This window comes from Pleuronectes platessa, chromosome 13 (genome assembly GCF_947347685.1).
Source record: "Pleuronectes platessa chromosome 13, fPlePla1.1, whole genome shotgun sequence".
NCBI classification, from domain to species: domain Eukaryota; kingdom Metazoa; phylum Chordata; class Actinopteri; order Pleuronectiformes; family Pleuronectidae; genus Pleuronectes; species Pleuronectes platessa.
In genome coordinates this window covers 12,853,591-12,880,129 of record NC_070638.1, presented here as the reverse complement: position 1 = coordinate 12,880,129, position 26,539 = coordinate 12,853,591, and the positions used below count along the sequence as shown (strand labels likewise).

The window sequence follows — 26,539 nt, the reverse complement described above, 5'->3', positions numbered from 1 at the left end:
GTCCACAGCGGCGGCTGCTTAGCCATGCAGTCTGATAACATGGTGTGACAGCACGAAAACTGTGAGGGTCCCTCCGTATGAATAATTGTTGTTCTGGGTCCATCAGCCTTCCAGTGTGTTGATCCTTCGTGTGAGATACACGTGTGCAGCAGAACCCAGTGAGCTTCAAGAGAGGACTGCAGCTCGCAGGCAACAAGAGGAAACACACACACACACACACAAATGCACAAAGAATATCAACACTGACACAAACACATGTATACAGACACATTTAGCGACACTTTGGCAGGGAGTTTCTCCAGAGACAGAAGTGTGTGTGGGAGTGAAGGGACACAAACTGCAAAACACTGAGCCGTGGGCGACTAACTTTCTATATTTGATTTAACGAACATGTGAGCAGGGTTGATTTATTGTCCTAAAGCACTAAGAGAATGATTACACGTTACGGGTATCTACAGATAATGAGTACCGATCCAATTCCAGTGCATTTTAACTATTGCTAACCCTGTGTAGTGTGGAAGTAACCATTTCTATCCTTCTTCTATGGCATTTTGCCATATTGCTACTTTTACGATCTTTAGTTAGACAGACTTAACTATGACCCTGATTAGGATTTTGAAAAGCACACAGAGGAAACCTCTACCACGAAGGAGGACATTTCTTTCAAGTCTGCGTGATGCGTTCTTTGGAATATTCAGTGTCTTACATAATCCTTTAAATTGATTTAGACACAGGCAGCAGAATGATTTTCTGATACTTCACATCTAAATATCACATGAAATTATAACTTTATCCTTTTTACTACTCTTTTTCTTTTAATTTGACAACTTTATTCTCGAAATCTCAACATGGGCGAAGGATGTGTTATGGGTCAGCGAACAACCCATTTACATTTAATTGCAGATCAGGATCCTGGGTGGATCCAGGACTTTCTTTTTAAATCACTTAAGTGCAAGTTTTTGGGATCTCTCTGGATAAAAAACAAAAAGTTAAATAAATGGATTTGACTTCTGTTTCTTGATTTGAGACTTCTAATCACAACTTAAACTTGACACTTGAAAAACAACCTTGTGCCACCTCTGCCATGTGTTGTACAATCACAGAAAAACAGGATGGCCGCACTTTCTTCAACATCAATTCAATGACCTTTCAAGGAGTTTCCGGGCCAAATTCCCTCATAATCAAAAACCCAACGCAGCACAGTTTGAGACACGATTGAAGGATAATTAACTGTTCCAAAACAAATAATTTTTTAATGAGAATAACCAGCCTTTACAGAAGCTCAGAGAAAACAAATAGAAAGGGAAGCTTTAACGTTTGAACACTGTTTAATTGAGCTGTGTTAGAGTGATGGGAGACTACGTGGTCTCCCATCAGTTGATAGATGGATAGATGGAGACATGAGACTCGAGCTGAGAGCCCAGGGCAACCCGAGGAACACTTCAAAACATTAGAAAATATGATAAATCGAATAGAATTGACAAAAAGGAAACAATCATTTCCCTTTATTTTTGTGATAAACTAATTCATGAAGCCCTCTGTGGATGGCTCCATGCCTGGTTTTTAAAGCCGAGCTTACATGTGACCATCGTGAACCCCCCCCCCCCACAAACCTCATCACTTTCCTGTGGTCTTTGGAGAGAAAGTCCCTCTGAGAGGAGCACGTGTATTCTGCTCCTCTCACATGATTCATCTCCACCAGCAAGCAGCCTGGGCATGAATTATTCACCCTCAACTCTGACATGGAGAAATAGCGAGACAAAGTGTGTGTGTGTGTGTGTGTGTGTGTGTTTAGTGCTGAAGTTAAGATAGTAATGGACTGGATTACATTATTTTTCAAAACGCAAACCCTGTTCATACAACTAATATGTTTTTTTCAACCAAAGAACAAATACTTTACATACTATATCAGCTATAGTCTGGACTCCCTTGCTTTGGGATAAATATGGATCAATCAAACAGAGAGCTAAAAAGCATGTTTCTCAAACTGTTGCTTGGATTGGTACCTATCGTACACCTGAGATTATTTTAGGGCCTTTTGCCTTGCTTGACAGGAAAGTGCAAGAGTGAAGTGGGCCGAGGGAATGGAGTAAGACACTCAGCAAAGGCCAGGTCCACTGCAGGAGGATTCAAGCCACCCTATGTGAGCACTGACAGCAGGCGCCCAAATGTAAAAAGGGAGAAATAAACTGTAGTTTTGTCTGGACAAGTTTGTTCTTTGTTACAACTCTTAAAAAAGTAAGCAGCATTTGCTTTCTTGATTTTTCAGAGTTGTAACTCTGGACCAAATACTGGTGAATTAACTTGTCAAGAAAAACCAGATTTTATTTCTTCCTGTGCTAATTTAGACTTTTTAAATGCTGCTGTCAAGGCTGCAAGATGTTGCCGGTCAACAATGATCACACACTACAGCTTTTAACCATCATCCATAATCACACCAACAGGTTATAATGTCATCGTGGTGAAATGCTTAGAGAAAGAAGACTACTAGAACACAATTATTGATCAAGAGCCGTGTTCCTGACCTCCTGATGACTTTAGCTCTATATTTAACCATGCTCAGCGGCTCTGTGTCTTTGTTCAGGTGGAGTGCAGGATTTTATTGAAACGTTTCTGTGCTGAAAACTGTCGAAGTCGATGAGACTGAACCCGGCAATAAATGCGAGGGAAGTGATTTTCAATGCTTGTGTCAAAAGTGCTGTAAGTTTGAAACCAAAGACACCGAAGTGAGACAGAGTGATGACTTGAACGGAAAAGGAGTCAACACACAGGGCAGGTGCTGCCATCCAGAGAGTGAACAGAGGTGGGAGTACTGACTCCACCCCGTCAGCCATTATTCATGACATTAAGCTGTATGGGTGCTCTCTCTGTATCTGGGCAGTGTAACTCCAGACCTTTATGTCACAGGTGACCGGACGGCTGACGTCACTGCAACCCAGGACGACTGAACTATAGTGAACAAGTCAGCTATAACCCCCCCCCGGGTGCTTGACAGTGAGGCCGACAGCCGTCAGAGGACAGCGTGAACGGTAAATTATGCAATGTTTCACACCATTTTACACAACCTGACACGTAGTCACACGTAGTACTACCCCATCCATCTTCATGTGTTTGCAGGATACCCTACTGCTTCTTTTCCTCGCACTCAGCACTCGGCGTACGCACACACAGGAAATCCTCATGAATAGGATGATGAGGTATCGAGTGCGGTGAGTCACATATATACTCATCCTGCACGTATATCAGCACGCGCACTACGACAGCGCCTCTGGATCTATGTAAATCCCCCGCCCACACACAGGTGCAGGGGTATTGTTTTGATAAAAGATCGGCCCCGGCAGGTCGGTTCTGATGTGATGTTGTGTTTCACTTACGGGGCGGATGAGTGGTTCTACTTTCCAGGACGAGCGGATAAAATGTAAGGTGGAGAAAAGGGACACGTGTCAAACTCAAGAGTCCATCATCTGAATGAACAGGTGGACGAGGGATTCACTCAAACACTGGAGTGACAGACGGAGCATCCCGAAACACTGAGTCACTATTCAAACCATCCACATGAACTCACACAGCCGTAAGATGATCCGAAGTGGGCCACAGAGGAAATCTCCCTGTTAGCACCCACACACCCACGCACACACACACACACACACACCATTATGACCGCTGGTGAATAATTCAGCATTGTGGCGGAAGCTTGTGTCTGCTCGACCTTACCTGTCTTGGGTTAATTGCAACAAAGAGTTAAAGTGAGATCCAGAGTTGAGATGAAATTGAGATTTATTTATTTTTTACCAATACCAATCAGATTCATAATAAAAGGAGAAACGGTTTTGTATCACATCCCCTTCCAGGAGACAGCAGGGGTCGGGTCATCTATTCATGTCCCAGGCAGGAAACTGTGATTGGTGGATTGTCAAGTGTTAATGTACAAGTGAGTCCTGCTTTACAGTCTGTATAAACTAGGAGGTTATGCTTTTCGAATGCAGGATTATGCAAAAGGTACTCCACCAAATTCCATGAAATATTGCAGAGGGGGGGGGGGGGGGGGCACAATCATAAGAGGAGCCCCCTAAATTTCTGGATTATGTTTCACTTCTACATTGTGATACAGGGCGTTTTTGCATAATTCATGGATCTTGAAGAAATCAGGTATGTTAAGGGGACAGATATCTATGAGTTTGGTGTAGATCCAAATAAAAATCGGTATCCAGGGAATTTAAATGTGGCTTCGTAAGGGGATTCAATTCTTATCTAAATCTGAAACATCAATGGAACAGCTTGTGACAAAGCTGTAGAGATGAGGATGTCAGTCTGTCGGTCAGTTCACCACTTTGGTCCAGACCAAAATATCTTAGTTGGTTGAATGTTGTATAGACATTCATTGTTTCCAGCAGATGAATCTTCTTGTTTTTGGTGATTCTCTAGTTTTCCTCTGTAAAAATGAATATATGTCGGAGCAGCAGCGAAACAATCATCTAAAGTCTTATTTTCTTCATGCTGCACTCAACTTTTGAGATTTTTTTTATGAGAACTTTGTGACTTTTTTGAATTACCACATTGAGAGTGAGTTGTTTTTATTCCGGGAGAAGCAGATGAACTTGTGTAAACCTTTGAAATATTAACTTTGTATATGTCAGTCCAAGTCCCTGCCTGACCCTTCTGCACAAGTCAGAGAGGAGATAAGTCGTTGATATAAGGACAATGACATTTCATCTACTCTCTTTCTCCAGCTGAGCATCCTCAATTGTCTTCCTGTCTTCACTGGACCACAGTATTAAAACTCATCCTCCCTTATCTCCATTCACTCTTCCCTGGGCTCAGGTTTGCCTTAAGATATCGTACATGAGGTGACTGATTGTCAACAGCGGTCAGATCGGGACAGGCAGTGGGTGGTCACATCCACTCGAGTGCACAGGACTCACAAATTACATAATCTGGGTTCATCTGAGATTGAAAAGGTACGTCTGTGTTACCGGAGGCGGTGACCGCACCGACTGTCCTCCCTTTCAAGAATCTACCAGCTGATAGCCGACCGCATCAGTTCAACATCTCTAAATATTTGAAACTAAAAACACTGAGAATAGGTAATTAAGACATTTAAACAATAAAAATGTATCTGTAAATAAAGAATTAAAATCGTAGACATATAAGACACACACATGCGAGGCTGCTGTTGTGAATTTGGTTCAATTTATATAATCTTTTTCTCACAGTTATTTTTGTTACAGACCAAAACGTATCACAGAAGCTGGATAAGGAAAACCTGATCCTTGTTATGAGCGACTTGAGATGGGTTGTGCAAATGTTCAATATGTAAAGCGTCAATTTAAGCTTAGAACACGTTGTAAATGATGCCGTTAGAGGCGTATACTTTCTGTTGTTTCATTACGTCTAAAGCAGGGGTCACCTTAGCCGCAACTCTGTTTACCCCTGTAACGTTACGACATCTCTCATTCTGCTGAATACACTTTGATGCTTTTTAAAAGGAATCCAATAAGAAATTTATCCTACTTTAAAACCCTGTAAAACTCAACAGACATTAGTTTGCCAGGAAAAGCTTCTTAATGTCTTTTACAGCCTGATGACAGGGGGGACGGGGGGTATAGTGAAGAAAGGGTGGAAGTGGTTCTCAGTGTGTTTGTGTGCTTGTGTGTGTGTGTGTGTGCACCCACCTCACTCTGTGGGTAAGGCAGAACTGATCAGTGGGCAGAGACAACAACAGAGTGCTATCTCCGGACAGCAGACCTGTACGGACCACAGCCCTTTGTCTCCTTTAGAGATAGTGGGACACTTTCTTTTGTCTCGTATCATATTTTAGAAATTCCCTCCCATTGTAGGTCTGCAAACCCCCCTCACTGAAGGAATGTGCCTTTTGAAATAAGCCACATCTCTTACTTTCCATTTAACCTCAGCCGTATAGCCTGAAGCCAGGCATGTGGAAGGCAAAAACGTGTAAACGTCTTGAGGAAACGAAGGAAGGAGGTGGAAGAGGAGCGCAGAGAAAAGTAGGGGAGGAGAGAGAATAAGGATGGTAGGGAGGGGGAGCTCCTAACGAAGCAGATACTCTTCTGCTCCTCCCTCCAGAGGTGCAACAGCCTGACTTGTTTCCTTCATCTCTCCATCTGTTCTATCTCTCTTTTTCACTTCTTCGTTCTCCAAGCTTTCTTCAACTTCCCAATGCTAATCCTGATGCAGGGTACCAATCCAATACAAAAACACCTGTACATTACTAACGTCCACTGACCAGAAGTTAGCGGTTCGATACCCGGCTCCTCCGGTCTGCATGTTGAAGTTTCCTTCAAACCCCCAAATTGCCCCCGATTGCTGTGCAGGAGGTGTGTGATATAAAATGAATGTGTGTGTGTGAATGGGTGAATGTGACGCATTGTGAAGTGCTTTGAGGGGTCGATAACACAAGAAAAGCAGCAACACAAACACGTCCAATTTGCTTCTGCACACGTTGCCTTTCTACTTGTGGGACTTTTGTGTGTAACATATTTCACACATTTCGTTAATGGCTGACATTACACTCATCTCATCTCATTTTCGTCCGCTTATCCGGGGTCGGGTCGCGGGGGAGCAGCTCAAGCAGGGGGCCCCAGACTTCCCTTTCCCGGGCCACATTGACCAACTCTGACGGGGGGATCCCGAGGCGTTCCCAGGCCAGTGTTGAGATATAATCTCTCCACCTAGTCCTGGGTCTTCCCCGAGGTCTCCTCCACACTGGACGTGCCTGAAACACCTCCCAAGGAAGGCGCCCAGTGGGCATCCTTACCAGATGCCCGAACCACCTCAGCTGACTCCTTTCTAAGTACAGGAGCAGCGGCTCTAATCCGAGTTCCTCACGGATGGCTGAGCTTCTCACCCTATCCCTAAGGGAGACGCCAGCCACCCTTCTGAGAAAACTCATCTCGGCCGCTTGTACCCACGATCTCGTCCTTTCGGTCATCACCCAGCCCTCATGACCATAGGTGAGGATAGGAACGAAGATCGACCGGTAGATCGAGAGCTTTGCCTTGCGGCTCACCTCTCTTTTCGTTACAACGGTGCGGTAAAGCGAACGCAATACCGCCCCCGCTGCTCCGATTCACCGGCCAATCTCACGCTCCATAGTACCCTCACTCGCGAACAAGACCCCGAGGTACTTGAACTCCTTCACTTGGACTAAGGACTCATTTCCTACCCGGAGTAAGCAATCCATCGGTTTCCTGCTAAGAGTCATGGCCTCAGATTTAGCGGTGCTGATCCTCATCCCAGCCGCTTCACACTCGGCCGCCAGCCGATCCAGTGAGTGCTGAAGGTCACAGGCCGATGATCCAATGAGGACCACGCCATCTGCAAAAAGCAGTGACGAGATCCTCAGACCACCGAACTGCAACCCCTCCCCACCACGACTACGCCTTGACATCCCGTCCATGTATATCACAAACAGGATTGGTGACAAGGCGCAGCCCTGGCGGAGACCAGCTCCCACTGAGAACGAAACTGACTGGCTGCCGAGGACGCGAACACAGCTCTCGCTTTGGGAGTACAGGGATTGGACGGCCCTGAGGATAGACCCCCTTACCCCATACTCCCGCAGCACCTCCCACAGTTTCTCCCGGGGGACCCGGTCATAGGCCTTCTCCAGATTCACAAAACACATGTAGACCGGATGGGCATACTCCCAGGCCCCCTCCAGGATCCTTGCGAGAGTGAAGAGCTGGTCCGTAGTTCCACGTCCGGGGCGAAAACCGCATTGTTCCTCTTCAATCTGAGGTTCGACGATCGGCCGAACCCTCCTTTCCAGCACCTTGGAGTAGACCTTACCAGGGAGGCTGAGAAGTGTGATACCCCGGTAATTGGTACACACTCTCTGGTCCCCCTTTTTGAACAGGGGAACCACCACCCCGGTTTGCCACTCCTTTGGCACTGTACCCGACTCCCACGCGATGTTGAATAGGCGTGTCAACCATGACAGCCCCTCAACACCCAGAGCCTTTAGCATTTCTGGCTGGATCTCATCAATCCCTGGGGCTTTGCCACTGCGGAGATGTTTGACTACCTCAGTGACCTCCACCAGGGAAATTGACGACGAAACACCATCAACCTCGAGCTCTGCCTCCAACATAGAGGGCGTGTTATTCGGATTCAGGAGTTCCTCAAAGTGTTCCTTCCAACGTCCGACAACCTCCTCAGTTGAGGTCAACAGAGTCCCATCCTCACTGTACACAGCTTGGATGGTTCCCCGTTTCCCCCTCCTGAGGGGCCGGATAGTCTTCCAGAAACACTTTGGTGCCGACCGAAAGTCCTTCTCCATGGCCTCTCCGAACTTCTCCCACACCCGCTGCTTAGCCTCCGACACGGCAGCAGCTGCAGCCCTTCGGGCCTGTCGGTACCCTGCAACCGAGTCAGGAGTCCTCCAGGATATCATATCCCGGAAGGCCTCCTTCTTCAATCGGACGGCTTCCCTGACCACCGGTGTCCACCACGGTGTCCGAGGGTTACCGCCCCTTGAGGAGCCCAAGACCCTGAGGCCACAGCTAGCCGCCGCAGCTTCAGCAATGGAGGCTTTGAACACCGCCCACTCCGGCTCAATGCCCCCAACCTCCACAGGAATGCCAGAAAAACTCCGCCGGAGGTGTGAGTTGAAGATACCTAGGACGGGGGCCTCCTCCAGACGTTCCCAGTTCACCCGCACTACTCGTTTGGGCTTACCAGGTCTATCCGGAAATTTCCCCCATTCCCTGATCCAACTCACAACCAGATGGTGGTCGGTTGACAGTTCTGCCCCTCTCTTTACCCGAGTGTCCAAAACATGCGGCCTCAGATCAGATGACACGATCACAAAATCGATCATTGATCTTCGGCCTAGGGTACTCTGGTACCAGGTACACTTATGAGCACCCTTATGTTCGAACATGGTGTTTGTTATGGATAATCCATGGCTAGCACAGAAGTCCAATAACAAACGACCGCTCGGGTTCAGATCAGGGAGGCCGTTCCTCCCCACCACGCCTCTCCAGGTGTCTCCATCATTGCCCACGTGGGCGTTGAAGTCACCCAGCAGAACTACGGAGTCCCCTACTGGAGCCCCATACAGGACTCCATTCAGGGTCTCCAAGAAGGCCGAGTACTCTGAGCTGCTGTTTGGTGCATACGCACAAACAACAGTCAGAGTTTTCCCCCCTACAACCCTTAGGCGCAGGGAGGCGACCCTCTTGTCTACCGGGGTAAACTCCAACACCGCGGCGCTCAGCCGGGGATTTATGAGTATCCCCACACCCGCCCGGCGCCTCAAGCCCTTGGCAACTCCGGAGAAGAATAGAGTCCAACCCTTATCCAGGAGTACAGTACCAGAGCTGAGACTGTGCGTGGAGGTAAGCCCCACCAGATCTAACTGATAGCGCTCCACCTCCCTCACAAGCTCCGGTTCCTTTCCCCACAGCGAGGTGACGTTCCACGTCCCCAGAGCCAGCTTCTGCCGCCCGGGTCTGGTCCGTCGAGACCCCTGACCTTCGCTGCCACCCATGTGGCTGCGCACCCAACCCCAACGGGTCTTCCCACAGGTGGTGGGCCCATGAGATGAAGAGAGGGGGGGTGCCACGTAGTTTGTTCGGGCTGTGCCCGACCGGGCTCCGTGGCAAACCCGGCCACCAGGCGCTCGCCATCGAGCCCTCCGTCTGGGCCTAGCTCCAGACTGGGGGCCCCGGGCTTCCTCCGGGCCGGGTCACATCTCCTCTTTTTCCGATATTCATTGAGGCTTTTTGGACCATTCTTAGTCTGGCCCCTCACCTGAGACCACTCTGCCATGAGAGACCCTACCAGGAGCACAAGGCTCCAGACAACACAGCCCTCAGGTTCACAGGGACACGCAAACCTCTCCACCACGATAAGGTGACGGTTCCAGGAGAGGTGACATTACACTACTTACCAGATATCAATTCTTCTATGGTGCTCTAAAAACAGTGACTGCAAGTGGCTACACAACCCAACTTACTGTGTTGAATATTGTTTCAGAGCAGCGAAGAAAAAGTTCCATTTAATCCAGGTTCGGATAAAAAGTTTATTCTAAAAACTAGAATATCCGCCCTGCAGTTGTTTGCCTCCTTTCACCTTTGACCATTGTAAGTGAACATTTGTGCCAAATTTGAAACGATTCTCTTTCTCTCTCTAGACCACCAAACCCAAAAGGTTCATCCGTGAGTGCAAGTGAACTTTAAAAGCACTCTGTGACAGTGCGTTCACATTGCAAACAATGGGTTTTGGGAGGTAACAGCAAACTTGACCTTTGAAAACCAAATTTGAAGAAAGTCCCTCAAAGTATTCTAGAGATATTGTGTTCACAAGAATGGAAAAATACAAATGAATGGACGGACAAACCAAAACCATAATTCCTCCGGCCACCGGCTCTTACCAACATGGAGGCATAATAACATGGCATTGGATCAGTGCATAGACGTGTGCACTTGACATTATGCTGTCCAGCAGTATGAGAGGCATTGCTGATACTAGCTGCAGTATTGGAGCAATGTCAAATTATAGTATTAAATGCTTCAGTGAGGAGAGCTGTTCCTGCAAAGTGTTCCAGAGTCATTAAGTACAAGAGGCACAGGAACAAAACAACACAATATAGATTCTGATCACATAGTGTATGTTGAGTTATACAGATCAATATTCCCGCTGGACATCTTACAGTATTTGGCACAGACACAGATAACAGTGCAAAGTTGAGAGGGGTGGATTCTCCCTATACCCTCCCATCCCCTGCCTCCTCAAATCTGCCCACCCACCTTTTCTCCCCCGAATTTCCTCACATGACTCACACCCCTCCCATCTCCTCCGCCCACCCACTGCACGGATGAATTATACATCAGAGACCTTCTCTCCTCTCTCTCTCTCGCACCATATTTCCACGCCTGCCTCGCTGCGACAATAAGCCTTGTTTGTGTTAAACTTAACATCTAGATAACAGTTGTGTTAAGTGTTGAAAACTGATTCAAAATGGAGATTTCTCGGCCGAGCACTTTCTCCTCCGATGTGAATCTGTGTGGGCATGTGGGGGCTCAGGCGACCAGCAGGAAGACAACAACACCCTGCCTTTAAAGCAGGCGCATCCCTTCCCTCTCACACCTCGCGTTGCCATGGAGACAAAAGTTTAGCAGTGGTCACGGTAACGTATGTGGGTCAGAACAGGACCGCTCTCGGAAAAACTAAAAACAGCCGAGCAGCGAAACGTTCATTAGCAGAGAAGAGAAGTTCTGATAACGAGCGGCACTGATGCGAGAACGCAGCTCGAACAGCACAAGAATAAAAGCACGCCGAATGTTTCCAGTGGAAATACACATCAGCATTTCACTGGGATTTGAGGCTTTTTCAGGCTGCCAGCAAGCACCAGAGTGTGTCTCTGCAGCCTAATTAGTGGGTTGACTTTCGGTGAATGCAGGAGTTCCAGTATAAAGACAAGGGATTCTTATTTTCTTTTGACAACACGTGTGAATCTGAACTGGGTCACTGCTGATGTGTTTACGAAGAGCCTCCTCAACATGGAGGGAACTGAAAGCGTCGGCGCGGTCACTCCCCTTAAAATGAGGGGAACTCTTGTCTTCGGGCAAATTTTTGAACAGCTTCCCTTTTGAGAGGCAAGTGTGCTGTCCACGCGAGGGCACGGACCCCCTGTCTGAACGATCAGCAGCCTCGCATTCAGTCGCCACGGTCTCCCCCCGCGGCGATCTGGCACGCCCGAGCTAAAATTAAAACCTCCCTTTCTTCCCCTTTCATCAAAAATGCCTTTTATCTCTCCTTTCTTCTTTATCTCTCCCACTCCCTCTCACTGCCTCCTCACCCCTTTCTGCCTTCCCCTCTCCATTGGGGACCCGAGAGAGGTTTGCTTTAATTACTGAACTACTTTTCACACTGGCAGAGAAAGACAGAGACGCACTCCAGACGCCCACACCCGCCCACCGCCACGCTCCCGGCATCCCTGCAATAACTTTCATGCCTTGACTCCCCAGCGTGTGTGATAATTTTTTTTATGTTTAATTTTGTAAAGACTTTTTCAGCAGGCACAGACACAATGCGGCCGTCAAAAATGCTTAACTAATTAAGCCATGTTTGCTATTCTTGGTGCAGTCTGATGAAAAAATGATGCAGACAATGTGAAAAACTTTTCTTTCTACTGGATGAGAGCGCACAGAGTCAGCAGATGAGTCATTAATAAACTCATCCAACATTCAGATGAGTTTTTAAAATATGGTGAAACTCAGGGGAATATGAGCTGCAGAGAATCTAGAGCAAAGCGTGACCGGCTGGTACAGTGACATGTCTGTCTTGGAAGTAGGCGGGGTAATAGGAGGGAGGGTGTTCCCCTCACTTTTGCCTGGATCCCTTTTGTGTCTACTGTCTTTTCCGTCTCTAAATCTGTTGAAAATCTGTTCAAGACATTTATTACACAAGTCAATGTTTCATTTTAATTATCCATTAAGTTCTTGTGGCTAGACTTGCATCAGCAGTGGCTGGGTAATTACTTTATTGCAGCCATTCTCTACTTAGCAACACTCGCAGTTTACATCTAACATAGCAGCAGCTAGAGCTTTACTGCTTTACATGATTACTTAACTGCTAGATTTTAACTTTAAAATGCCACTACAAATTTTACTGCTTGGACAGAATTGGGGGAAAAAGTCAATCAACATCACGCCGATAGAGCCAGAACACAAACTACTTCAATAAAGTCTCACAAGTTCAATCCCTTTTAATGGCGAGCTAGAAATAAAGAGTCTGGCAGCAGCTGGAGAAGGAGGGAGACAGAGAGAGGGAGCTGTAGTGGGCCTGGCTGCTGAAGGGGTCTCCCGCGGGACGGGGAAGTGGGACAGGACAGCCCTGTGGAGGCCCCCGCAGCACACTGACATGGTCCAGTCCATTCACTAGGCCAGTGGCACAGGGGAGCCACATAAGATGTTGACACAATATTGGCACCTGTGTCAGTTTCACACTTCCATGTAGGGAATCTGGGAATGTTGATCTCTCGAATGTTAAACTACATAACTAAACATTACAAGAAGCCAAACTCCCAAACTGATTTGAATTTACTGCCGTTTTCTCTAGAGAGAAGAAGTGGTTCAAAACACGTCAGCATAAAACTGCTGCAGATACGCCAGTTTCCATAACAACCTGAAAAGATATTATATATACCCAAACAACTTTAACTAATTTATTCCTGAAGTTCGGGTGCACGACAGCAAGTCTGTTCATCTCTTTCTGCCTTACAGAAATAACAAAGCCCTAAGATAATCCATGATTGTTTCTTAGGGCACAATTTGATACAAACTCTTGTCAAGAGAGTTGAATTTTCGTTCTATACATGTTAATGGCATCATGGTCGACCTCCTCCATGTCCCCACAACTACAGGAGCTGAACTTGCTGCTGCCACATCAGTCAAAGCATCTGTCGACGGATCCTCCATTCAGGAAACATCAGATGTTTTCGAAGTGTTGCAGTGAGTGATGGTCTGCTACCTGAATATAAACACTTAAAGCATTTGCTTGAGACAGTAGCACACAGTGCATTTTGATGCAATCTTATAATATCTTCTCCTCAATACCCATAATGATACAGATTTTGAAAGTTTATTATTAAATTAAAGAATTAAGAAAAAAGAAAAAAGCTAATACTGAATATCACATAAAGATAAGTATTCATCATCTTTAAGAAGTTTCTTCTCTGGTAAATCAATTCATTGAACACTTGGTTTCATAGCTGACATTACACATCAGAGCATCAACCAAACAATGAGGCCAGTGAAGCAGCCTGCAGAGCTCAGAAACAGGTTTGTGAGGAGGCACAGATCTGAGGAGGGCTGCTGCATTGACCTTTCCTGAGAGCTCAGCAGCCTCCTTGATTCTTGAGGGCATCTGCAACAACTTGTCTCTTCCCACAGAACAACCATCACTGAATAACTCCACGGTTCTGGGGTTTGTAAGCAGTGTCCAGAACTACGCCTCTCCTCAGTGGAAGACCCATGGAAGCATGGGCACCAAGATTCTCTGGTCTGATCAAACCCAAGACTGGCCTGTTTGGCCACAGTTCTGAGGCACCACTCATCACCTGCCCAACACCAACCCAATGGTGAATCATGGTGGTGGCAGCAGCATGCTGTGGGGGTGTTTTTTCCACCAGTAGGGACTGAGCTTGTTTAGCTTTCCCTCAACCCAAACCAGAGTAAAGTACACAGACATGCTTGATGAAGACCTGGTCCGGAGCACCAAGGACCTCAGATTTCATCAAGCCAATTAAGCAGACAGCCAAAACAACACAGGGCATGCAGAGACAGAGATGAACACACATCCCGGTGAGCAAAGCCTGTTGTGTTATACCCAATAGGACTTGAGGCTGTGATCATTGCATTATGTGCTTTAACTTAGTACCAATTAAGGGTGGACAGCATAAAGGAAAAGCATGAAAATGAATGAAGAATCCATGAAATCCACAGGGCAGGAGGGACCAGTGAATAATGTGAGTAGTATTCAATTGATGTAAATCATCGACCATGCCACTATGATACCCTATTATAGTATATATTAACTTTTAAATATGACATAGGAATAATCAGACGTGGGTGTTTCCATTATTGTTACGTATTAATGCATTTGTGAGTCCAAATTGATTGATCGACTCCAAACTGGACCAAATCTCATTAGTTGTAATGTAAGATTTACGTGGTCAGTCGAGCTAAGATGACCACAGGTACAGAACAGAATGGTCTTATAAACTGTTTTTTTAGACGTGAGATCATATGTTCCTGACTTCAGTCGAAGATAAATTGCAGAAGTTACCCTGATCTGGGAAACAGTAATTATCTCTCAGCTCTGTCTGGATTCGCATTAGGACAGCACTGTTCTCCTCTTCCTGAAATTATAAAGACAGCTTCTTCTACATCTCGCAGCTCCTTACACAGAACCAGTCCAGGACTCATTAAGAAGTGGACCATAAAACTGTTCTTTAACTACGCCTCTACAGTCTCATTAAGTGTTGAGCCTTCACGGTCAGGCAGTCATAGCTGCAGACTCAGGGGAACACGTGAAGGGTTTGAGCCCAGTGTTGTGTGACTGTACTTTGTGTGAGGGAGGAGAGGAGCAACTGGATCCACATTAAAGCAGTGAGGACTACAGAGATTTAACAGAGCAGGTGAAGCAGCCAAACCTCCCTTTGTCTCACTGCAGGCTAACGTGCGAGTGCTGATGCTCATTTACTCGTGTGTGTGTGTGTGTGTGTGTGTGTGTGTCTGTGTAATTCCTGTCTACTCTACAATCTACAAGGGAAATTGTCTCTTTTTAAGTAGTTGCCAGAATACATTTCTTCTCAGGACTTATTGGCATCTCCTTCACTCGCCTGATGCAAAGGATGAGAATAAAAAGTTACCAAACTATAATCTTTATTGGTACATAGAGTATAGTGGCATCATGTATTGAGACGGGCTGACTGACCTGTGTAGGCTATGCAAGGCAAATTAATGCGATATAATGAATTCTCCTCACATGTTTATAGTTTGTTTGTTTTTTCTTTTAGTTAACAGTAAACAGTATTACACAGAAGCTACCGGTCAGATCTTCATGAAGCATGAAGGATGTGGGAGAACTACATTGTGCGCAAGGATTTTTTTCATATTTTTACCAATTTCTTAGGGAATCATATATGATAATAATAATAATAAACTTTATTTGTATATACTTTATTAATACAGAGATCTAGTTGAAAACAAATCTTGCATATTTACACTTTAAAAATTTAAACATCAGGCAGTAGACACACGAGACATATCAACAGTAAACATGCTAAAAAAAACAAGGGTCATTAAAACTTTCTAGTTTTGTCCAACTGCAGCTCTGTTGCTAGGCGACAGCAACAAGGGCGGGCTAATGTGGTAACGCCGATCACCGAAATCCACATCAGACTGTGCACAGACTGGGTCCTCCAATGGAGGCGGCCGCTGAACTGGACACAACTAGTGTTTGTGTCAGATGTCATGAAATTCCAATTAACTGCTCTCGGCAACTTAAACAACAAAAATGGAATCAGTTCATCTTTGAGTTAAATTAACCTTTGTGCCAAATTTGAAGAAGTTCCCTCAAAGAAACCAAAACATGTTAATGCAAAGGTCAGTGACCTTGACCTTTGATTATCAAAATCCTTGAGTCCAATTGAACCTTGTATTGGGATTTTTAATACATAACACACGACAAACAATTATCTTCTGGTTCATACAATTCAACCTAGCTGCGGCTAGGGGCCAGAGCACCCTCGTCACTTAGTCAGACTTGGGTCAATGGCTCAGAACAATGGAATCACATTTCCTTTATACTAAATAAGCCCCTCCTTTCACAGAGGTAGAATGTTTATCCAATCAGCTCTCTGCGTGTTGTCTTCAGGCTTAGATTTGGTCACCTTCAATCTGAATGAGGACCCCTTCGAAGTCTCACTACTAATTTACATCAGGCCTATGCTGAGACTCAAACCTGTTTCTCTCAGCGAAAACATTCTATATAACATTCTATGTATATACATGTCATTCTTTCATTAAACTTATCTAAATACAAAATGTCCCATCACAACCTTTGGACCAAATTTAACTAAATTCTCCCACTGTGTTCCTGAGATGTTAGGTTGGATGGACGGATCTAGAAACATAAGCCCTGGGGCCGAGGCTGTTGCTGTCACAGAGGCATTACGCAAGGTGACAACGTTTGTATGCAAGGTATTCTGGCTTCATTTCTCAAAAGTGGAAGGAAGAGGAGACACGTCATCGGTTTACAGTCTCTGGATAAAACAGAAAGGGAGTCCTGGTTAAAATGTAGTCCTTTAAGCCGGGTACAGCTTTGATTTAAAAGAGTGAAATTCAATGGCTGCCTGGATGATAGAAAAACCAGTAAGTTAAGGATTAGTTTTGGTAATGTTAGTAATTTAAAGTATAAATAAATTAACAGCAGTAACTTGAAACATGCAAAACAAAAGCAAATTCCTTCAGGTTGATATAAAAGCAGCTGGTGTGAGCAACATGTCGTTAAATGTTCCTTTAGTACAGTTGATATTTCACAGCTGCATAGTAATGACAAAAAACATCAAGAGTCCCAGAGTTCAAATCTTTGTGTCTCGTCACCAGCATCAAAGCTGCAGAAAGTAAAACTGCGCATGGAAAATAAATAATCAGGCACAAACCTCAATGCCTTAAAATGCCCCAAAAAAATATGTTTTTTTACTGTTTCTGGCCCAATCCACTGAATACCCACAGCAAAGCCATCACATGCTCACTGCTGCGAGCTGCTTTATCTAACCTTAAAATGTCACATCCAATTCAACAGACACTCAATAGTGTCCTGACTCACGCTAAGTATTGGTTGCTATTATTTGGGAGCTATTTTTGTGGCAGCAGTCGATCCTGCAGGCACAATATGCAGCGTGTAGACTGCCGCAGCAGAGTCTGATCACGTGCACCAAACCAGGTCAGCTCCAGCACTACAGAGTGGGCTGAAGCTCGCCCACTTAGGTCCCCTCAGATCCTCCATCCTTTAATATAAAGTGCTGCTTTAACTGGGGAGAAGATGATGAAACTTTTCCTGCTGCACAAGCTTTACCGCTGTGCCTTTCTGCACAGTCTTTCTGCAGTTTTAATATGGCCGTCCATAGAGAAATATACATGTGACTCATTTGTGCACATTTCACAGTCACATCAACGTCAGATTGTGTTAGGAGCAGGAGCTGATGCCACCTCAGCAGCGGGCTCCATCACTCTGTCGCACCTTCTGTTTGCTTATACTCTGCTTATCTGTCACTCGTCCCCCCCCCGTCCACAGTCTGCCCGTCCACCTCTCTCCGTGTGATCGAGCGCTTGGATTCAAGGAGCTGCGATTGTTTTGTGAAAATTCAACATGCCCCCGAGGTTGTTGTTTTTCATAATTAGAAACCAGAGCAACAATCTGGCTGCAAACAAAAAAACAACAACAGCAGACTGGGACACTCACACTGCCGGGCTCGTTCCAAAAATATTCCTCATTTTCATATCCACACTGTACAAGTCAGAACAAACTGATCACCAAAAGTCGTCCCAAAGGGTTTGGAGCAAGTGGAGGCAGCTATAGAACTGTTCCGAACATGTAAGACAGCCAAACATACCCCCCCCCCCCCCATTCCTTCACACGTGAGTAGCTTTGACTCCTCTCTTGCCATCTCTTTCTTTCTGCCTATTTCTAAATGTGAAGCGACATAAAAATCCAAGTCCATGTATATTTTTCCTCCAACATTTCTCTATAATTGCATCATTTGGGAAGTGGTACAGTTATTTCAAGCCCTCGGATGTCTCTGTGTACACAATGCAGGGGTTCAGAGAGACTGCAAATTGAAGGTTTAGTAGAATGGGATGGAGACGGGGGGGGGGGGGGGCAAATATGAAATCGATTATACACGGACAGATCCATATCAAGCAAGTGGGTCAAAGAAATTCAGAGATGAGGTTTCTTCAGAAGAAAGGGCGGGGCAAACACAACCACGGCCTTTTATTGAAATTGTGTGTTTAGGAATTAAAAGACCAATCGTGACATGTTCGGCAGCCTGATTGAAACCTAGAGTTATGATCTAGTCGGGAAAAAACGTCGAAATAAATGGAAGCAGATACGATTCAAGTGTTTAAAATACTTTGAAATACTCTGAAATAAAAATGCCCGAGTATGCACACTGCATGAATGATTGATGCATGTTCATATGATACAGACTTTACAGGTACCAGCAGTGTTTCTCTGTGGGTTTAAAAAATACCTGCGTCAAAGATAAACCCGTAGTTTGAATTTGTTTTTGGCAAAGAGAAAGAAAACTTTCCCTCAGCGAACTACCCTTCGTCCGCGAGAGCCGGATGGGATGCACCGCACTGTCACCGAGTTTCCATGGAAACCTGTTGCTATGGAAACAAGCCCTGGAACCGAGTCGGGAGGTGCAGATTTGTGTTGCAGGCGAGGCGCAGGGAGGTGAGGATAGATGCAAGAGGGAGGAAAAAACACAAGGAGAGGAGAGAGAAAACACACAAAGAATTGGAGAGAAAGTAAAGCGAAAGGGCTCAAATCTGGTGCTTGAGCTTTCACCTCAGGAACCGGCACAGCTCACCTGTCCCCAGAAACACACGGTGTAATAAAAAGATGGATTCATTACTGAGGGATTCTTTTTTGGTATTCAGGAGTTTTGATGCCGAGGAAAAAAAGAAGAGAGCAGCCTCATTGACATTCATTTCATCCGTCCGATGGGTACAGCAAACATTACATAACCACTGTGACGGCTGATGGACAAACACAATCTCTGCCCTTCTGATCTTTGGGAGGACCAACTTGAGTTTTTATATATGTAATGTTTATGAATCTATTCGTGTTGTGGTAAGAATACATTGAGGATAGTACAGGTTCATTCTCTGTGATATTTGCATGTAGTGATGATTGTTGGAGGGAATATGTTTGTGTCCATGTGTTGATGAGTGAATCAAGTGTCGGGTCCCTGTCGGATGTTACACACATCACATTTTCAAAGAGGACAGTCAATGAGACTTTAACAAACCCTCAATCACCAGTAAACTGAGTGAGTGTGGCAGCTTAGGAAGAAGCTTGATTGTTCTGTTACTGAGAAAATGAGAAGGAGGCAGAGCAGGCTGTCAACAGGTAAATCTAGACCCAATACCATTTGCAGATCTCCGAATTAAAGGAGCCATTTCCCAGAAATTGCAGACTAACGAGTTGCTGGACTACATTTGATTTCCCGTAACATCACCCGCCCACACACACACACGCACACACACACACACACACACACACACACACACACACACACACACACACACACACACACACACAAACCCCTGCTCATCTCCATCTAACTCTGTAATCTTTCCCCGGCTGAAGTTCGACTGCAGCCTGCTGAGTTAGTCTATTTAACTGCTGTCTTATAAAGAACCCTTGGGGCATGTTGTGTTCTACAGTTAGTGAGACACAATATGGGCAGCAACTGGCAGGGAGCAACGTAGGACAGATGGATGCATGGATGCACACAAACACACACACATTCAGATGTACCAGAGTTCAGTCAGACTTTCCTTCCTCCATCATGGCTGCAACACAAACACACGTCTGTGGTGTATAAACAAAGCTGACAGAGAAGATGTAGAAAACAGGAAGGAGGTTATTAACTCCATACCCTCGCATTCAGGCCCCCCCTTCAAATGTTTACTCGTCACATTGGTTTCATTTTGACTTTGTTGCTATGCGACACTATTTGTGCTAAGTCAGCTGACTCATGACACTACAAAAGGTGAGTGGTATCAGTTCTCTCGACCACTTCTCAACTCTTAGCTAAAAAAAATGACTTCCCAAAATGTCAAATGTTTCCTTTGGTTTATTTTTATACAAAAGGTCTTGAGTTCAGAACATAGACTGTAAACAGATACGCACAACATGTCAGCTCCCAAAAGTGAAGCCAAACCAGTGCCACCTGGTGGCTAGCAGCTGTTTAGGTCATAAATCCCACCTCCTCCTTGTCGGATGGGACATGGACCAAAACGTGATAATTTTTTTTCAAAGATGTTTTTTTCCATGTTGGTCTGTTCTTATCACACTGATTTATGTGCAAGTGGTCTTTTCCCAGTAAGTTTAGCTTTATTGCTAATTTGATGACATAAAAACAGGAAGGAAGGAGGGTAAGAATATCATTATTATCCCCAAGGGGATATTTGATTTACAGTCAGCAGTAAAAAGACAACAATAAATAAAAGACAGTAGACAACCTAAAAAAACAGAACCAAAAAACAACTTCCATAGAGCTGAAATGTCGTGATTGACAGCTGATACTGACTCATGTATCGGCGGGACATCAATAAAGCAGCTCCATCCCCTGAACGCTAATGTGCAGACTCTCAAAGAAGCAAGATGGCGACAACCATATCCGGGATATTTTGGCTTCATTTTTGTACAAGTTGAGATGCATCGTTAATCTTTAAAAAAAAGTCTACAGTACCGACAGAAAGGTGCGAAGAGCACATCCACCAAACAACAGCATTAGCTGTTAGTTGGTTACTAAAGATATAACATAGCTGCATAGATGCACGTTTAACCAGAGTGCAGTGATAAACACCTTCCCATTACCACCATTGACTGGAGGAAAAGAGCAGGTGAGAAAAAAAGAGAGCAAAGAGAACATCTCATGGTCAAACAGAGAGAGTAAGAAGCGAACTATGAATTACAGTTTAATTTGGCAGCCTGAATAAAAGCTTTGCACAGAAGATACTGAAGGACATGATTTAATTACCTGATTCGGAGTAACTTCTAGTTTCTATTGAAAGCAAAGTGACGTTTTGTCCATCTATCTAGTCACAAGTAAGATTACGCTGGCGATCTGTGTTTGCTGCGGTGGTGTCATATCATTATTTATCATATTTTATCTACATTACACAGTGGCAAATAATAAGGTCATTAAGGTGATGTAAATTTATGAAGTGATAAAAATCGGAACGAGGAGATGGTGTCATTAATAATAAGGGAACTTTTAAAATGTGTAGTTAATGTCTTGACAAATGCAGTTATTTTAATCACCTTCTCTGGCTGAGATTTGATATAACAAAAAAAGGCAATTTCTTTCAGAGTGAAGGCGACATTGTGACATATCTGGGCGTCGATTTACGCGCTTCTTCGTTACCTCACTCTGCTGGCACAGAGCAACCATAATGACATTTTCTTTTCGACATATACAATACACTGTGTGTGAGTGTGTGAGGTGCGGTGCCTGCCAAAAGTCTGCTGACAGCCGCTGGCAGCCGCTGCGCTGTAGATGCATAAGTCACTGTCACAACATCACACTTCCTCCAGCATGGAGGGTTTCAGTTAAATAAATGTATAATTATCTGGAGGTTGTCGTGTAGCAGTTTGGTTTAGTGCTCTGCCACCCGACTCAAAGAGAAACGGAAGAGAGTCTTTTCAGTGCCGAAGAGAGGCAATTACACACACAGCAAGTAACTCAGGAGACCCATGTGGAGCCGAGACAACAGAGGGCACAGAGTTACGTCTTGTGTCATGTGCATTGATTTTACATCAATGTTTGCTGGTTGTTGTTGTTTGTTTAAACATACATTCAGTCAATATATAATGGAGTGATCCCAAGAAACTTGTGGCTACAATGTATTTATGTGTGTCCTTGTAAGCGGTAGAATAGTGGTAGTGGTATTAGAGTCTAATAATTAGACCTTACGGGGAGAGGAGAATTTGGCAAAGTGAGGTCAATTTGCATTTTGGCGAGTCCTCACTTTTTCAAAGGGCTATTAAAGGGTTGAGATTTGCTTTTAGGGTTAGGGTTGGAATTAGATAAGGGTTAGACATTTAGTTTGGATGGTTGGCGTGAGGGTAAGGGGCTAGGGAATGCATTATGCCAATGAGTGTCCTCACTAAGACAGAAGTGCAAACGTGTGTGCGTGTTTGGCAATATAGCGGCCAGCTGTTCAACAGAGGGATCCCTGCACATCTGGTTGGGTGCTGTGGCCTGGAGTTGAGAGGGTATCTGCCGTACAACAGCAGGGATGAAAGGATGAAAGAAATGAAAGAAAGAAAAGAAAGAAAGAAAAGAAAGAAAAGAAAGAGGTGGAGCTGGATGAGATTAAAGACAAAGGGCGGTAAGGAATGATGATGGATTCATCCTAAAAATATTTATTAGAAGATTTACAGAGAGAGGCACCTGGGGATGAGCTGTGTTTGGGAAAGACCAGGAACCGAGTTGAACAGACTGACACGATTGGTAAATAGAGCCAGATCTCCGATATCTTAGATTTGTGTAATGTTACGTAAAACATTCAATCACCAGTGTTATCGAGCTTGGTTTTTATTATCAGCCAAAACATTGTTGACATACCACAAGCTACAGGATTGTGAAACTATGTTATTTGCGCCTGTAGAATAGACAAGTTTCTGTTTTCCCATAGTGTTTGGCTCCAATTCTTGTAGCTGGTTTGCCTTTCAACTCTTTTTATTAGTATTTTCTAAACGGCAATGAAGAAAGTCATTGGGAAATTTAATTCATGAACCAGCGCCTTTCTCGAAGTGGCCGGTCCCTCTCATGCGCTATTAGGTATTACTTTATGCTACTTATTAGCTCACTGGTGCAACTGGGATACAAGTAATTCCTAGGATCATAGCAGTGACTCTTTAAATATCCAAAATACACCTAGTGATGCTGGAACCCAAATTAACTCCTCCACGACAACACACAACAACCTACAGAAAAGATTATTTAACCACAGTTTGTTGAGAAAGAGACACTCTTATATAACTAAACATGTGATTTCAGGGAAAGTTTCTAACGGAATCAGAAGATCACAAGGCTCAGCCATCGACTCTGACTGGATTTCAGTGGACAGCAGAAACGTCCGGGCAGAGGAGAGAAAGAGAGAAAAGCAGAGTGCAGCGGAGGAGAGTGACCCAACTGCAGGCGTGATTGATCTGCTGTGTGGAGGGAGGCTGTTTTCACAGTTGGCTGGGTTCTTTCTATCCAGAAACACACCTCACTCAAACACAAACACACACACACACACACACGTGCTCCTGCAAACACATGAACTCATGCCAGTTTACAGAAACACAAACAACAATGCTTTCTCCTGCATGCATATTGATGCCTCTCATGAACCGGATTACACAGACATCGACACACATACAAATATGTGACATACAGAAAAAAGCCAGGCCTGTGATCGACCCCGTTATGTCAGAGCCACACTTTTACTGGCATTTTCCCTGACCTCCCCCCTGCAATGACAAACCGTCCTTTCTGCGGTCAGAACACTCTCATGAACCTAAGTCTGCATGTTTGCTTGTGTCCTTGATCTTTTAATGTGCAATGCATGACAGAGTACATTCTCCATAATGTGTAATTAGAGGCAAAACATAATACCCTGCAAGCCGATACTGCAGATTAAACTGTGGCTGCAGCCAGACAACATCACATGTAGATGGACGAGCAGAGTATTTCTAAAGGAATATGGATTGGAACCGAAGCAGAGTGGACCACCTGACCTACAAAAAACCTGCTGATGGAAACTTTCCCCAGGAGAAGCAAACAGGAGCAGATATAAACAAAGCGTTTCAGCAGAGCCTCCTCTTCCTCCCCTCCCCTCTGACTTTGAGAGGCCCTAATGAGAGAAAAGTGTCTGTATCGATTCTCCTGCTTTCTAACACTCTGAGATCGAAGAACAAAAGAGAGGAAAGAGACGGATGGAGGCAGGGAGGCAGAGAGGCAGAGGCAGAGTGCATCCTATCGAAGAAGCTTCTAGACGCTGCAGCCAAATGAGGAACAGTGCACTCTGTATAAATAATGCTAATTAATGATATTAAAAGGTTCACAGTGTAGGCAGAAACAGGGAGATGCTGCTTTATGCAAAGACTGTTTGAGTCTTTACTTACTCGCCCTATTTCTTTCAGTTAAATAAGAGGAACAATGCATTATCTACTGCTGCAGAAATACAATAACAATCATTTGAAGTATATAATGTTGCCATTTGGAAGCCGGCAGAACTAACCAACGTCTTGCCAAGTCACTGTCATGTATTTCATCAGAGAAATTCAAATTTCTCTGATTGAAATACAAATGTTTTTTTCATTAGTATTGTACAACGGTACAATGGATGCAGCCACAACATTTTGATCAAAAGATGATCAGAGCAAATAAAATATTTTTTTATATTATTATTATTATTAATTAATGAGCTACAGCATTGTTACCATTATCAACTGAACAACTGTGGCAGATATAAATAAGTTTATGAAGATAAAATCGAATCAGTTCATCTTTGAAATTCATCTGAAATTCCCTCAGGACATTCTTGAGATATTACATCCACGGTACGAACAACTTTTTCCTGAAGGTCACAGTAACCTTGGACTTTTATCCCCAAAATATAATCAATTCAACCTTGAATTGAAAAGTTTTTACTAAATCTGAAGACATATCTTCAAGTTGTCTTGAAATGTCGTGTTCACAAGAAGGTGACGGAGATAAAGGCAACCTGAAACATAATGCCAATATCTGGCTACACTACAAATACTTGCTGTAGTGAAAGTTGTACTCATCTGATGAGGCTGTGAGTATATACCCCTTAAACAAGTTTGGGAGCCACTGCAGATTCTGAACTAAGTGGGAAAAGTTGTCGTAGTTTCTGGAATCTCAAAAACACCCTTGCAAACACAGTCACACGCACACACACACTCCAGGGAGATTTGTGTAGTCTACTGACCCTCTTTGAGGGGTGTGCTCCACTCCACTTCACTGTGGCCTACATTGATTTTACACACGGCCACTCTAAATATGGATTCCCCCACTTTGGACTCAGGACCAGGTTGTGATATATTATGTCGCTTGAATTAACAAACTTATCTGCAGCAGAAGACAAACTGAAAACATACAGTGAAAAACACTATGATACACCATTGTTAAAATGTATTTGCAAGTGTGTTGTTTGTTCTTTTCCGATCTCCTGGCCAGACCTTTGGGGAGCTACTCTCATTATCCTCTCATCTGTCTCTTTTCCTGTCCTTCGTCTCTAGTGCTCCTCATCCCTCTCTCCTATATTCTCTTATTCCAATTAATGATCTTCCTCCTTTAGTTGTTTCCATAGGAACAGTGATCTGTAGTCCATACTGGTCGTCTAGGCAACGGCAAGTTGGGCAGGACGTTCGGTGAGAACGTGTGTGCACATGTCACATGTTAACTTGTCGCTCGCTATGCTGCAGGTATTCACTGTTTATATAACTTTCTGTCAGATAAAATTGAAAAAACATTTTATTTGTGTGTCTTTAAACAAATTGAATCTCACACACACACACACACACACACAAACACACACACACACAAACACACACACACACACACACACACACACACACACACACACACACACACACACACACACACACACACACACACACACACACACACACACACACACACACACACACACACACACACACACACACACACACACACACACACATTTAAGGACAGTCCCTCTTGATTATAATCTGTCTTTTGCACAGATTTGACTATAGTAGGGTTACAGTCTCTCCAGCGCATTCAGGTTCACAGATGACATGACAAGGAACTAAAGGATTGGGAAAAAAGTGTGTGTGTGTGTGTGTGTGTGTTTATGTGTGTGAGAGAGAGAGTACAAATTAAGTGAGTAATAAAGCAGTCACATTTATGCAATTTTGCTATGACTCATGTTTAACACCGTAGCATCTGACGACCCATGTCAGACCATTACTGGACACATTATATCCATGTGGACGGTCTTGAACTCTAAGCAGTCTGTGTGTGTGCGTGTGTGTGTGTGTGTGTGTGTGTGTGTGTGTGTGTGTGTGTGTGTGTGTGTGTGTGTGTGTGTGTGTGAGTGCACGCGTCTGTGTGTTTAAGTGAGTGAGTGGGAGGGAGGGACAGTATCTGTGTACAAGGGAACAGAGGCCTTGCATCTGGCTCTGGGGGGGGCTTCCCTATTCACAG

The 26,539-nt window shown here is 44.5% G+C and overlaps 1 protein-coding gene across 1 annotated transcript in view; it reads right to left on the bottom strand.

The window, feature by feature from the left end:
- Nucleotides 1-26,539, bottom strand: part of ece2a (endothelin converting enzyme 2a) — a 70,093-nt gene that overhangs the window by 2,273 nt on the left and 41,281 nt on the right. The window lies entirely within an intron of this gene.